General features: G+C 40.5%; 1 protein-coding gene across 11 annotated transcripts in view; it reads right to left on the bottom strand.

Moving 5' to 3' along the window:
• Positions 1–14,882, bottom strand: part of adgrb1a (adhesion G protein-coupled receptor B1a) — a 230,338-nt gene extending 215,456 nt beyond the window's left edge. For 10 of the 11 annotated variants that reach the window (XM_025911382.1, XM_025911386.1, XM_025911388.1 and 7 more), the window contains exon 1: positions 14,285–14,881. The gene's annotated coding sequence lies outside the window, so the exon portion shown is untranslated. Of the gene's footprint in view, positions 1–14,284 lie in introns of all 11 variants that reach the window. The other variant, XM_025911392.1, reaches the window with a different exon arrangement.
• Between the last annotated feature and the right edge of the window lie 1,182 nt (positions 14,883–16,064).

The following is a 16,064-nucleotide window of genomic DNA, read 5'->3' as shown; positions in this document are numbered from 1 at the left end:
TTCTTTTTTTGTTTTTTGTAAAAATCTACAGAATCTTCAATTCAGCAGCACTTACTTCCAGATAGGGCTGGGCTATATCATACCGTTCACGGTAATGCCGGTGTAATTTTGGGCAACGATAGGAAAATGAAATATCGCGATAGAATATGGGTAAAACACACATGCACAGTGCCTTTGTTTACATACGCACATGGTGGTGACGCAGAATGAGAAGAGCGAAAATGGATCGTTAAATGAAACGGATGAACCAGAACTGGTTTGTAAAAATGCTGCAACTTCAGTGGTGTGGAACTGGTTTAGCTTTCGTCCGTCAGATACACAACAAAGCACTATTTTTGGTAGCGCATGCTAGCAGGCTGTCGCTATTACCGTGTTGTTTGGAAAATACGGCACACTTAAAATCAATCCTTTGATTTTTCTGAAAATCGACAGTGTCCCTTATAATCCCATGTGCCTTATGTATGAATTCTGGTTGTGTTTACTGACCTCGAAACGATTTTATGTACACGGCGCTCGAAAATCTATCAAATGTTTTAGTACGACTTTCCTAAGCTACGAACCCGCACCGCCTGATGGATTGTCGGAGCATTATGGCTATCGTAGGCAGGAGCCTCGCGGAGTGATACTACTGTGCTTCAACATAATATTACCGTATTGTGTGTGTATAAACTCTTTTTAAGTTTTGTGGATATTATACATGGTTATGCTGAGGATATGTCGGCCAATTTCCACTGGAAATGCCTTTTGGTTAAACTGTCAGCAAGGATTTGCATTTGCACTGTTAAATTTTTATATAACTTTAATGCACAAAAAAACAGCTGCTTGTTTAAGTGAAAATACATTGATGGGGTTTTTTGCACTAATAAAGTTGTGGAGTTGTAAAGTATTTTGTCTAGTGTCAATTATATCGTCAGTTATATCGTTATCGCAAATTTTCAAATGTATATTGTGATAATTTTTTTTTGTGTGTGTGTGTGGATACTGTAAAATCCACACACACACCTGTGGATACTGTAAAAAGACCCAACAGAGTCTGCTGGGTCTTTTTGTTATCACAGGTTTTCCAAGAAGCAGACTGAGGTGTGAAGGTGTTTCCTCTGCTTCTCTTACACACTTGCTAACATGAAGATAAAAATAGCAATCAACCAAGAGAATCGTGCTAATTGAAGACCTTAGCTCACAGCCATGCAGTGCAGATCCAACATACTGTAACTGCTACTACACAAGGGTTCCACCAATATGGGCTGCTAATCAGAAGTCAAACTGAATCATTTTAATGCCTAAAACAAACAAGGTCTAGGGCGTAGCACTGGTCTGACTTTACCCCCAGTGTATGAAAAAAACTGCCCATCTTTCTAAAACAGCTCCTGTATTCATGAGCAGCATGTCCTTTAGGACAGAGACACTGAAAGTCACCTCAAGGCTACACCTTTTCCAGAGAGCTGCCTAAATGTTTAAACAGCACGAAGCCTAAAAATGGAAAAAGTCTACTAAGATTCCAAAACTCATTTAAAGGAGAGGCCTGCCAAAGGAAGCAAGAAGAACAAACACTAACAGGACAGAATGCTACCATGTAGCTCATGTAGCTATCTGAAAACCCCCCAAAACTGTTCTGTTCTGACAGATAAGAGGAGTCTTTTAATCTTAAATCATACTGAAAGCATAGACTGAAACAGACACATAATTAGACAACTCCAGCATGGCCTTATAAATAACTGGTAGGGGGTGAACCTATTACTGCATATAAAGAGATGTCCAACTAGTGCATATTAATGGCAATGCTGTGTTAAACATTTGCTACCAGTGTTGAATCTGCGTGGCACTTTTTCAAAATGCACCTGAAGATTTCACCCTTTGAAGAAGAGAAAAGGTGTTTTTAAAATGTTTGGATGACAGGTGAAACATCTTCAAAAAACGTAAAAAGCAGTCCAGTCGCTTTAATGCAAGTTCATTTGAATTTTTAAGTGTCTAAGAAAGGATGCAGCAGCAGCTGGTTAGGCTTGCAATGTTAAAATCTACTAGTTATTCAGCCTTTTGTATATCCTGAGAGCTGCACTTAGTTTCTTTTGACTGGATTCAAGGACAGAGTGAACTTGTTCTTGTCTAACTGTAGCAACTGAGGAAGTGCCTCCAATTACAGAGGATGTGCAGTGTATAATCATGTCATCATTAACATTCCCAATAAAATAAATCGAACCACATACATGTCCCTGTGATTGTGTTTTATGTTACTTACAGAGCTGGACTGGCCATCGGGCATACCGGGCATTTGCCCGGTGGGCCGCTGGCGATTTTTTGTTTTTATGGGCCGATGGATTTTTTTTTTTTTTTTTTTTTTAGGAAGGGTATATATAATGAAAGGTGTTGGATTGGCCAATTGGTCATGATCGACTCTGGGCTGGACCAATTACAGCCGAGGAGGCCGGATGCACCCGCCCCTTGTTTAGCAATCTTATAGACGAACTAAAGAAAATGGAGAACAAAAAAAAGGAAAGGAGGTGTTTATGAAAATATCACTAAATCTGTCATTTATTAATTTTAATATTAATTAATGATCATGTCTCACCTCTAGTGTTCTTGGTCTTAATTTAAGGTTTTTCCTATAGCGATTGACAGATCACGTGACTTTCGCGCATTGCATGCCGGGAACTCGAGGCAAAACAATCCAAGTACCACATCAAATGCAAGCATTTGCAGCACCGCAAAATGTTCATTCTCCGGTTCCAATACCTTCTTGATTTTTCTTTGCCGCACAAAAAAGGAATGTACAAAACTAAGGAGAACAATGCCGGTCCGTACAAAGACAGACTCGACAAAAAGGCAAAGAAAAGATACGAGGAAAAAATCAAAGGAGTGAAAGGGTTAGACCCTTATGAGCACACAGAGTGGACAAAAGACGTTAGCGTGCTGCCCAACTTTCACCACGCTCAGATTTATAATTATACGGTTCTTGGAGTGAGTGCATACACTCATGAAGTTTTTAGTAACTTGAGGTCACTGCAACAAGCCCAGGTACAGTTTACCGACGGATGGGTACAGGACCTTGAAATGCACCGTGTAGAACGAAAGACCATCGTACAAACAAAGGTAAGTTTACCAGTCTCACAATTTGTTGTCATAAATACACATTCGTTAACCGTTTATTAATATAACCTTTGAGCTCAACGGTAATTAATTAGTAGTGGAAATAATTTCTGGTACGCATTACAGAAATGTAGCAGTGACAATAATATTATATGCTGTAATCGCACTGGACAATTAGTGATACAAAACAACTGTTTTATCCTGTGAATAAAAGTATATGTTTTTGTCAGTGTACCATGGTAATAACAGAAGTGAAACGCAATATTGTGTCAGGACAATTCACTATTTATGCACAATAAACAAAGAAGCATAGAGCGACAATTTCTGTTCAGCGCCAGACTTGCTTGTAACCTATATCACCAATTATGTTAAGAAAACTGACGTATTAACTACTACAAAACACTGACCTTTGTGGGAATGCTTGTAGCAGACTAACATGTGAGCTGGAGTGTTCTGAGAGGTTATATTTGGTATATCCAGACCATCCGTCGGCTCTTACTTCAGAAACATGGCTTAAAAAATTTCTCTTGAACGACGTAATCCGATAAAAAAAACGATCTCTTTACCCGTCGGCTTCCCGTGGCTGTCATGCGACCGGCTATTGCAGTTAATAATACAACAGCTTCTTGCCATTTTTTGGGTTTCTTTTTATCGCTGTGTAACTGAGTTCAATTGAAAGCCTGCGTGCGCTAGTACCTCTTGCCTCAAGTTCCCAGAATCCTTTGCGGTTTTACCCCTGAATGACGTCACATTTTCAATCTCTTTTTTTTTTTTTTTTTTTTTTTTTTTTTGCACAACAACTTTCAATATTTAGTATTTACTGCTGTTCACACTTAGCTAGATTAACGTGATGGTGTTGTGTTTAGTATGTTGCTTTGGTTTTTTTTTTTTGCTTGTCTTCTCTTCTTTTTCTCTCAACAGGTGATCCAGGAGATTTTTTTTTTCTTTGTCTTTGTAAGTGCCCTTTCTCACTGTCCCTTTTCCCTTCTGTTTTTCTTTTCCTTCCTCTCTTTCTTTCTCCCTTTCCTATCCCCCAGTCATGTCTGTCCCATCTGTAACAACTGAAAATAAAATAAATAAAAATAACTAAGTTTGATCAAATGGACCAATACGGCAATGCCATGATGATCCATTTGGCAAAATAAATCCATTTGGTATCCTTGTTGGTCTTCAGACAACAATTCTGACGGCTAAAGAACCAAATGGGACAGACAAAAAAAAAAAAAAAAAAAAAAAAAAAAAAAAAATTTCAATCTCTATCCTGGTGGGCCGGTCTCTAGTCAAAATGCCCGGGCCGATTTTTTGTCCCAGTCCAGCCCTGGGGTCCGTTCTTCGTACCTCGCTAAGTAAGTTAGCCGGATTTGATTGTTGACGATTTCGCGTGATCTTGGATCGTTCGGTTCTCCGAAGCTCATCTGGGACTTGCTGTCATAGCAACAGATCCGTAAGCGTAAACCTGCTCGGGAGCAGGTTTACTTTATGTAAACAGGATTAGATCGCGGCCACTCAGGTATGTCCGCTGCAGTTATATGAAAGCAACAGCGATATTTCGCCACTGTTTTACCATAAATAAATATTATCAATGTAACTAAAGATAATGTATTTGATTCTTTTATTGATTTCATACAGATACATACAGGTCATTTCCGAAAAAAAGGGAAATGTACTATTAATCATTCTATTACATGTAGTAGATCATGTCAGATGTAATTCATATTTTAGAGTAGTAATAGTAAATTACTACGTGCAATCAAGATGAGAGACCACGGCTATAAAAGCGAAGGTGGATTTGGGAAGTCTGTCGCAGCCATGTCCTGTCCGTTTGTACGCGAGCAAGGAAGGTGCAAGATTGATAAGGAGAGTTTACAGAATTTAGCGTATATTGCGGGATAGACAGGATCCTTTAGCTCAGCGCGACGGTGTGCTCATAAAGAGATATCGATTCTCCCGTCAGGGTATTATTTACTTTCTTCCTCCCTCTCTCTCTCTCTCTCTCTCTATATATATATATATATATGTATATATACTTACTGTACTGTATATACTTACTCCCGACTTACTGTGCATGCTTCAGTCACCCCTTGCATGGGAACAGGTAAAAGTGATGGAGTGTTATGTAAAACTACACACAAAAAACCCCACAATGTCAATAAATGTCACAGTACAAAAAGGGGTGTGACGAGGGGGTGCAGGACCACCACCTGTCTTTATTTGCTCTGCCCTTTTCTTGGTTGCTGTTATAAACAAACAAACAGATTATTCCAGGGTCTCTTGTCATAGACTAAAAGCAATATAAGTGATAAATATTACCATTCTGTGGAATATTCTTATATTTCACTTTTACTTGTTCCCATGTTCTAGTGGGTCCTGTTGTGGCTCTAATGTGAAAGAGGATATAATGTAATATAATATAATAAATTACTTACGAGTTTAATTTGTCAGCAACTTTCTGCCAGCCCTCTCTCCTTGCTTTTGCAGCCTTTGCAGTGTTCCCCTGCATTTTAATTAAACTCTGAAACTCCTGAAATCCCTCAATCAAGAGTTCTTGGTCTGCTGCCGTGAAATACTGAGCGCGCTCCTTCAACATCTTCGCCGACCAATCACAGGGTTGCCGATCAATGTTTCTACTATCGATGCGTAGCCCCTTTTAAGCCACCCAGTGATCTCAGATTACTTCATCCAGCTATACTAATCGTCAACAACAGGTGTGTTCGGAGAACCGGATTAGCGAGCTCAAAGTTAGCGCGATGATTTGATCTTGGATGTGTCATTTGATCTTGGATGTAGTAAGCGAGGTACGAAGAACGGGCCCCTGGTTACTTAAATATAGTTAAGTGTTTCAGTTGCCTAACCTAAGCGGTCTCCAGGTCTTCAAGTTCTGATTGTGCAAAAGTGAGGGTTTTTTTGTTTACATTTCATTTTCATTTAATTAATTTTGCTTTTGTTTATTGTTTGGTTGGATTTAGGCACAAAAAAGAGTTCACAGTTTACTCAGAAAGTCCTCATCAATTTTGTTGGTGGCTTCCGTAGTCATGAGTCTCTCCCCATCAATTAAATAACTAATGACCTAAAAATAAAGAACACCAGGACAGTCAGCTTTGTTTTTCACTTAGACCAGGGGTCCGTTCTTCGTACCTCGCTAAGTAAGTTAGCTGGATTTGATTGTTGACGATTTCGCGTGATCTTGGATCGTTCGGTTCTCCGAAGCCCATCCGGGACTTGCTGTCATAGCAACAGATCCGTAAGCGTAAACCTGCTCGGGAGCAGGCTTACTTTATGTAAACAGGATTAGATCGCGGCCACTCAGGTATGTCCGCTTCATTTATACGAAAGCAACAGCGACATTTCTCCACTGTTTCTCCATAAATAAATATTATCAATGTAACTAAAGATAATGCAGTATTTGATTCTTTTATTGATTGCATACAGATACATACAGGTCATTTCCTAAAAAAAGGGAAATGTACTAGTAATCATTCTATTACATGTATTTGATTATTTCAGATGTAATTCATATTTTAGAGTAGTAATAGTAAATTACTTCGTGTAATCAAGATGAGAGACCACGGCTATAAAAGCGAAGGTGGATTTGGGAAGTCTGTCGCAGCCATGTCCTGTTCGTTTGTACGCGAGCAACCCATTGCGGAAGGTGCAAGATTGATAAGGAGAGTTTCCAGAATTCAGCGTATATTGCGGGATAGACAGGATCCTTCCTGTCCTTCCTCCTCCCTATATATATATATATATATATATATATATATATACACATACACACGAGGGGGTGCAGGACCACCACCTGTCTTTATTTGCTCTGCCCTTTTCTTGGTTGCTGTTATAAACAAACAAACAGATTATTTCAGGGTCTCTTTTCAAGAGACTAAAAGCAATATAAGTGATAACTATTACCATTCTGTAGAATATTCTTATATTTCACTTTTACTTGTTCCCATGTTCTAGTGGGTCCTGTTGTGGCTCTAATGTGAAAGAGGATATAATGGAATATGATATAATAAATTATTTACGAGTTCAATTTGTCAGCAACTTTCTGCCAGCCCTCTCTCCTTGCTTTTGCAGCCTTTGCGGTGTTCCCTTGCGTTGTAATTAAACTCTGAAACTCCTGATATCCCTCAATCAAGAGTTCTTGCTCTGCTGCCGTAAAATACTGAGCGCGCGCCTTCTACATCTTCGCCGACCAATCAAAGGGTTGCCGATCAATGTTTCTACTATCGATGCGTAGCCCCTTTTAAGCCACCCAGTGATCTCGCATTACTTCATCCAGCTATACTAATCGTCAACAACAGGTGTGTTCGGAGAACCGGATTAGCGAGCTCAAGGTTAGCGCGATGATTTGATCTTGGATGTAGTAAGCGAGGTACGAAGAACGGACCCCAGGGGTCGGCAACCTGCGGCTCTTTAGTCCTTATAGTGCGGCTCCGCATGGTTTGGGAAAATAAATTAGAAGTATTTAGCTGAAGTGTATTTTGATTATGTTGGTTCTTTTTTTTTTACTTGTACTTCTAAATTGGAAGATTATTGTGATAGGCCCTAAATAAATATAAAAATAAAATTATATTCTAATATTTTTTCATCCTTCAAAATAAGCGTCACACTAGCGGAAGACGGTATACCCGCAGAAACGCCGTGCATTTATCGAGACTTTCAACCCCAGGTAGGTCAATTATGGATCTTCGGATCCACATTATGTCAGCAGCTGTTCTCCACCGTGAACTATGTTAAAAACAAAACCGCTCACGCCTCGCAGATGACAGCTTACAGTCCTGCGTAAAGATGAAAGCCCCGATTTGCAGACGCGGTGTGCCTAGGTTTGGGAGCTGAAGTCTCATTGTAAACATATCACGGCAGACCCGACGATGTTTGCATGAACACGCTTTTCAGCATCTCTTTATTGACCACTTTTCACACACGGTTGCTGTACGCATACAGCCGGCTGTAGCGTCTCAGCTCACAGCCCGACAACAAAACAGCATAGATAGCACAGACTTTAAGGCGGCGAGGCGTGATTGCGGGTGCCGCTCAGGTGCGTCCGCCTTCCCTGCAGCGGCGCTGCAGACCACGCCCCGCCGCACACGTTAACCTGGTAAAATGCATATTTAGGCAGAATTTTGCAAATATCTATTTTTCATCTTTTCGCAGCATAGAGCTTTTTTTCCAATTATTTTTTAAAAGTCAGGTCAAGGCTCCAAAAGCCCAAAGGCGATATAAGAGAGGCGGCTCACAACAGTTTTTGTTTGCTACATGGATCATTTTAGTTCAACTGGGTGTCTTTGCTTTTGTTATATTTCTTTAAGAGTTCAAAATGTGTTGATTACATAAATAAAATGTAATTTTCTCTGTAGTACTTCATGGATTTTATAAGCAACACGCCTTAATTGTTCACACAAAGCATAAAGGTAAAAAAACAATATATACAGTGTTATCTTCATTTTAAATGTCAAAAAGTATTTGCGGCTCCCAGTGTTTTCTTTTGTGTGGAAACCGGGTCCAAATGGCTCTTTGGGTGTTAAAGGTTGCAGACCCCTGACTTAGACTGAAGCCTCAGGTGCCCTTAATCTGTTTCAACAACACTATCCTCAGCGTGAAAGGCAGTGGTAAAATCATGTCGTTGCTTGTTCAGATAGCTCAATACTCTGAAGCCTTCTTTCTTTGGAATGGTGAGCAATGTCAAATGCCTTGGATAAATCAATAAACCAGTACTGCAAAACATGCTTTCCTAACCAAAGACTTAATTATACCACTGACCGCCTTTAAGTCTGCATTACTGGTACTATGCTGTTTTCTTCTCACTTTAGTTCGTTGCTTAGCCTCTCTGGTTATTGGAGTTAAGGTATCTGCCATTTGCCCTTGACTGGGTATAGTACTCCTGCTACTATTATTATTGTTAGTAGTAGTAATCGTAATACTTATAATATTACTAATATTAGTAGTATCATTGTATCATTTCAAAACGCACTTTTAAAAAAACTTAGGAAATCTACAAATTTGGTGACCAGTGCACCGATGCTGGCTTCAGTTTTGCTCTTCTGTTCTTCAGACAGTTGTTTTCAGACAACAGATACCTTGTCCTGCTTTTACACCTCAGCACAGGAATGATTAAGTGATTACAACACGCTGCCTTCACTTTAAAGATGGCTGTCATTCTGTCTGTAAATGAGCAGAGAAATAAACAGGGGTACAGTGCATAAACACTCATCACTTAAAAAGTAGCACTTTTCTCACCCTGAAAACAATATCCAATCACAAAGTCCAACAGTCTGTGATGTTAAAACACTTAGCACAGCGGCAACAATTATGACCACAGACACAAATGTGAAACAAAACCAGCATAAAAAAGCGATCGCCACAGTGACTCTGCTTTAGACACATGAATAGAGGCTGTAGCAGGAGACTGCTTCAACAGGATTGTTACCTGTCAAATTTCAGGGTCTGGCTGCTGGGGTCGGCATGCACTCAGCTGTCACTCTGGGTTCTGGGCTAGTTTAGGATTAGCATGCTGCCTGTGCAGACGCATGCAAAGAACCAAAGTTGTGTTAGCAGCATAATGCGGTTGTTTGTGTTCTGGATGCAGTTAAAAAACATAAATGTCCATATCCACACTTTAAAGTGTCACTTTTTTCTTTTTGTGAAACGTGAACTGAAATCAGCCAATTGCAGCACGAGTGCAAGAACCAGTAAGCGGGATCGATAGGCAGACAGACTGACAATTCCAAGGAATTGGACTACTGGTTTTCTGTAAGAAGCGGTTCTCGATTTCCATCACAAACCATGCTGTTGTTTTGTTTTTTCTCTCATCATTTCAAGACATCATTAGTTGAAGTTTTGCAGAAACAGTGCAAATATCTATCAAAATAATATTTTACAGCATCCTTTTATGGGCGATCATGGCTCAAGAGTTGGGAGCTCGCTTTGTAATCGGAAGATTGCCGGTTCGAGCCCCGGCTTGGACAGTCTCGGTCGTTGTGTCCTTGGGCAAGACACTTCACCTGTTGCCTGCTGGTGGTGGTCAGAGGGCCCGGTGGCGCCAGTGTCCGGCAGCCTCGCCTCTGTCAGTGCGCCCCAGGGTGGCTGTGGCTACAACGTAGCTTGCCATCACCAGTGTGTGAATGTGTGTGTGAATGGGTGGATGACTGGATGTGTAAAGCGCTTTGGGGTCCTTAGGGGCTAGTAAAAGCGCTATACAAATGCAGGCCATTTACCATTTATATCCAATTTATATTTTGGTGCTAAATTTAGGCGCAAAAGGTAAGGTGATTATCTCCCTTAGAACAGGCAGACCCCACCACATAAAATGGAGTCTGTGACTACATACCCACTGCTTGTCAAAAGTCATACACTGAGTGTATGCCTGCTCTAATTTTTATTTAGTGTGCTTGTTTTTGTCAGGAATCATGTACAAAAAAACATTGTGTCTGAGAAAGCTGTCAGTGCCAGCATTTGGCCTCAAACTAATCATCAGACCACAAAGCACACTGCCATGACCTCCAAGCTACAGCTACACCTACCTCCAAGTCAGCCAACTATTTTTATAAGCCCTGCTTCACACGTTGTGTTAAGTCAGTGTGGCGGTTACATGGTTGTCAGCCAGTTCCCCCTTCACTCTCACACTTGCGCGCACACACACATACACATTGGCCAAGGCTCATTAAGCTCCTTCCCAAGCTCCTCATTTTGTCCCTAATTAGGGGAACCAATGGTTTTGCAGGATCTGGTCAACCTCTAAGTCACTTCAAGCAAAGATATCCTCCCCACAGTACTGTTGAGAAGCCATTAGAAACTTTCAGGACATTGGATGCTGACATGTTTCACCTTTAAAGCGCCTGTGTGACTAGCCTGTCATTGCTGACTGATTGCTGTGTATTTACTCCAAAATGTAATGGGTGTCACACAAAAAGTGATCTGTGGAGCTCCGAGGCAGCAGAAAGGGACTGTGTGTCTACGTCACACAGCTCTCTGTCTCTAGCTCGCCTTTAATGCATCTTCTATCATCCCACAGACTGTCTCCTCGTCACCCATCTATTCATCTCCCCTCTCAATGGCTCCCTCTGTTCCCCTCGACTCACTATTTCCTCTTCATCCCTCTGATGTCACAAATTCAGATATGATAGAACACACACCCTTGGACACTGCAGCTTTGTTTGAAAAGAGAGCGATCAGTGGATGCGAAGAGCTAGGGAAGGGGAACAAGTCAACAGTGCGGTTATTTTCCAAAGCTGCAGGAGACTGTAAAATGCAGAAACAAAGGAATACATGTAGGCTAAAAAAACATGCATGAATGCTTCTGAAAAGGCCTGCGTTGTGTTGCTGGCTTGTCTCATCCCTGTGACTCGGAGCCAGCCGTGCCTGCCAGGGCACTACTGTTGAGTCTATTTCTGTTATCTGCTCTCTTTCCCGCAAAGAAGAAACAGCTGACCGCTAATATTGCTACCTGGGAGGGGGTGGGACAAGACTTCTCAGACCTGGTGCTGTCTCAGAAATACATATGCTTACAAAGGATCACACACTTGGCTCTCGGCTGAGTTTTGTGGCACCCGTTGGGAGGATTTGTTGGCAAAGTCGCATAAACCCGTACTTGTGTTTCAATGACAAAACGAAAAGAAAAACACAGTCAGTGTTTGGAAGGTCTAAACAACCATTTTGTTTCTTTTGTAGTTAAACTGTTTAGTAGAATTAATTCTGTGTTGACATATGACCCTCAATTCTGCTTCTTTGCCCCTGTAGTGTACAGAGGCCTTTTCCTGTTAAAAGGTAGTTCTTCCTTTCCACAGTCACAAAGTGCTTGCTTTGTTACTAACCCTTTTTTTCTTCCAAATCTTGACAATCGGGGTACAACTGTTAATGATTCTAACTGACCCATTTAAAACAAATCTAAAAAGTATATTTTGCTTTTATCTGATCACATAGTTGTGGCTGTGGTTGGGCGTCATTGGCAGTCATGATATAGACCTCCCAGGGTTATTAACCTGAGCCAACAAATTTAAGTCATCTGAACATTTAACTTAAAAATCAAGAATAAGAAGAGGTCAAAATGTGTTAAAACAACAACCATGAGATTTTGGAGAATGCAACATGTCTTAAACAGAGACAGTGGCATAGGTTCAAAGTAAGGTTTGGTGAGCTTGGAGGGGTCATGGGCTGAATTAAAGTTCCTGACAGTGATGGGGATTTTACATGTGTTAAATGCATCAATAAAGGAGAGCAGAGAGTTGAGTTCAAAAGGATAATGCACAGAGGACATTTGCAATCAAGCGGCAAGGGTGTATTTAATATAATGTGACCTTTTCAAGCCTACTGTTTGCATCTGACCTGGAATGCATACGCAGCATCGGGCTTTTCAAAGCCAACAAGAATTTCATTATTCTGAGTTCTAATGGTGTTTTATTGCCTTAGGGTTTTTACACAATATCATGTTGAACAGATATTGATTCAAGCTCAGAAATGTTGATACAAATATTTCATATTAATCACAGAGTTCTGATACTTTCAGGGGTAGAAACGACATTTCAGTATAAAACATATCAAGGTGCAAGGCCTACAAGAATTCCCAGTATCAAGAGTTTTTTTTGGCTGTTTTTCAATAACATCATTCAACCTTAGATCACTTGTTGAGATGCCACACTTTTTTTAAATTAAAATATACAGTACAGTTTTTCAGGGACAGGGAACTTATAAGGGTGGGGATTATATGTTCCCTGTCGTGTGGTTCTTGACTTAAGTCTTATCCGAGAACTGACTGCGTTTTAGAGCTCCCCCCATTAGCATGATGTGGAAAATTGACATGTCAGAGTTTAATATTTTGATATGCAGAGAAGAGCAATTACCACTTTAACTATTTTTAAAGTAAAGGAAATCCAATGATAACGGTAATTATAATAATAATAATAATAACAATAATAATAATAATAATAATACAATTTCTGAAGTTTTACAGAAACAGCAGCCGACCATTCATGCTGCATATCCAAGACTGGACATTGCAGCAGTAGCAGAGATGAGGGAGGCTCCTTGCACCAGAAGGGGACAGTGAATGACAACCCATTTTGTTGGCAAATAGGACTGCTGGCGGTCAGTGAGTGATAGCAGGCTGACTGCCACAGAGATGGGCTCAAAGCGCTCATGTGGCTGCACCGTCTCTACTTTCACCTCTGCTAGGATTTCACCCTGCTTTGTCATCACCTATTACTAAACACAGTTTGAGCACATTTGTTGTGTTTTACTGCAAGTAAAATCCATAAAGCATAAAAAACATTCATTATTATATCCAGGTTTAAAATTGGCTCAAGGAAACAAATAAAGGCTAGATGATGTCAAAAAGGGGGCACAGATGATTACACCGGCTGTGTCTTTATTCATACCATAATGTTAAAAGAAGGCATACTCCAGTAAGCACTGTGGATAGGTACAGGGGATTTTGTTTGTTTTTGTTTGTTTGTTGGAAAACATTAATGTCAAACTCAAATCAGAATAAGTGCGTGTAAATGTAACCCTCTCTCCCTGACAAAGCTTCACACTGCTTTGTAAATGCATGCAAGACTTGTATTTCAGCTGGTGGGTCTAACATCGCTGTATCTAGAAATGCATTTTAAAAAAATAACACTGAGAATACGTGTTCAACAACGCGCGTATGCAACGAGTCAAGTAAAGTTAAGCATATTTACAAAAAAAATTTATTTTGCTGAGATTAATCGTCAGAATAAGAGTTGTCCTTACTCATTCTCGGAATTCCCTAAATGACGCTCTGGTTCCAGTTTAACCTCTGTGAATGAGCGACCAGTTGTTAAATTACACGGAGATAAGTGGCGGTTCCTCCCTAGAGGAACGCGCCTTCTTCCATCCTCTGGGGCTCACCAGCTCAGGCAGCGACTGTCCACAGCGGTGCGACTCCCTGAGCGCAGCACGGTTGGGTGTGACTTGAGCATACAGCGCTATATACCCTCAACTACACTGGACAGTACAGGGGGTTGCAACACAATAAATCTACAGGTATTTTGCGAGTTCGGTATCTTTTTTTTTTTTCTTTTATTGTGGCAACAAAAAAGGGGGAAAACGCCTAATGTTAATTCACAAAACAAAACAAGAAGTGCACACACGTCGAAACTAGCTGTGCTGATGACATATGTGTGCCTTAAACTTCATAGTTAGCAGCAAGAGTTACATTTTTTTAAAGGACAGAGAAACATTTTACCTTGAGTAAGTTACCAGTCCATCTGATGCATAATGACAATGGTCAGAGCTCGGTGCATTCACGGGGGATTCGACAATTCCAAAAGACGGTAAGTCCTAAGATAAGTCCACAAAAAGTATGATAATGAACGGAAATCTCTTCTTATACTGAGCCAAATAAATGTGACGTTACTGGGATGAAGAGGAGGTTAAAACTCAGACAGGAGTTCTGAATGTCTGTTAGTTCCGACTGCGCGCCCTATGCAAGAAACAGGTACAAAAAATCCCGACTGCCGCTGTTATTTTCTTACATTGTTCCCAAAGATAACGTCCCCCGCTCTTCATTAAATGTGAAAATAAAATCCTCTTTTTAAGACAGTAATATTTTATTTAGTTAAATTCCACAAATTCTATGATTTCCTCTGAGAAAAAGTTATTCTCCAAATCTGAAATTCTCTCTCGTCCGCAGGTCGCACAGCCATCCAGGTGAATGTGATCGTTGAATGGAGCGGCGCATCAAAGAGGGCTCGCGCGTGTCTCGGGAACCGCCGTCCCCAGCTCGCGGCTCTGGAGCGTCCTTGCCTGCCTGTGTGTCCGCGCGCAGCAACAGCCGGATTCCTTATTTGGAAGCCCGGGGCTCGCGCTGCAGTGAATGGTTTGAAATTGTACCAACATGACTTCCAGGCAAGTCTTTCAAAATAAAATAGATAAATAGAGGCGAAAACGTTGATTGGAGTAATACACATACAGACACACACGTGTATGTGTCTCTGTGTGTGTGTGTGTGTGTGTGTGTGTGTGTGTGTGTGCGCGCGCGCGCGCGCGTTGGTGATGGATGCTTCTGATGTATTTGTGTATGAATTGCTGATATATGTATTCTTAATTACACTTAAAAAAGTACTTTACTGACTTTACTCAAAAAGTCAAATTATTTTAACATTCCCAAATTGCATTTTCAATACTGAAATCCCAAAACACATCTTGTTTCTGTTGCACACTACAGCTGTACGTTTATAAAAAAAAAAAAAAAATCCTACAATAAACTGAGGTTTCCCCATGGGAGTGCTTTTATGTTGAAGGTAAAAGCATCCGCTTTCCTGCCAGATTCTGTCTTTACTGTGTTCAAAGCTGGGAATGGGGGGGGTGTCACTCAGTAGAAAATTCACCCATCAGCCCCCTCTTCTGGAGTCAAACAGCCTCAATTGGATGTTGTGTCAGGGCAGTGGCACCACCTACATTAACACACAGAAAGGGAATGTTAATAAATTGCCATACAGTTCTTTTTTTTTTTTTAACAGGTTATATATATTCAATAAATATACACGCATCACACACAGACACACTCTATCTACGGCTACTATTAGTCTCTGGGAAAATCTCAGTTTCCGCCCCTTTGAAATTATGCCTTTAACCTCTTAATATCAACATACTCAACAACTAGATCAGGGGTATTGTTTGTGTTTGGGTAATGCTTTTCATAGAATTTTAACCTGTTTGGAATACTTACATTGAAAAGCATTTGAGACAAAAAACTGTAATGTCAACATTTATGGGATGTCATTAGAAATTTAAAATACTAGTTTCTGAAAATATGCATATTAAACTTGTGGCTACAATAAACCCAACCATAATCCATAACCTTGATGGGTTGCTGGTGACCTGGCAGATGGTAACAGGTTTATTACCAAGAGACACAACTTTAGTTTTTCTTTGCAGTGAACTCATAAACAACGAGTGCTATAGTGCTGCAATATTAAGAAAATGAACTGGTTCCTTGTGTAATGTTTACTTTCTTTTATCCT

Source organism: Oreochromis niloticus, linkage group LG11, assembly GCF_001858045.2.
Source record: "Oreochromis niloticus isolate F11D_XX linkage group LG11, O_niloticus_UMD_NMBU, whole genome shotgun sequence".
NCBI lineage: Eukaryota > Metazoa > Chordata > Actinopteri > Cichliformes > Cichlidae > Oreochromis > Oreochromis niloticus.
Note: the sequence above shows the minus strand (reverse complement) of the source record. Positions and strands in the feature narration are given on the sequence as shown.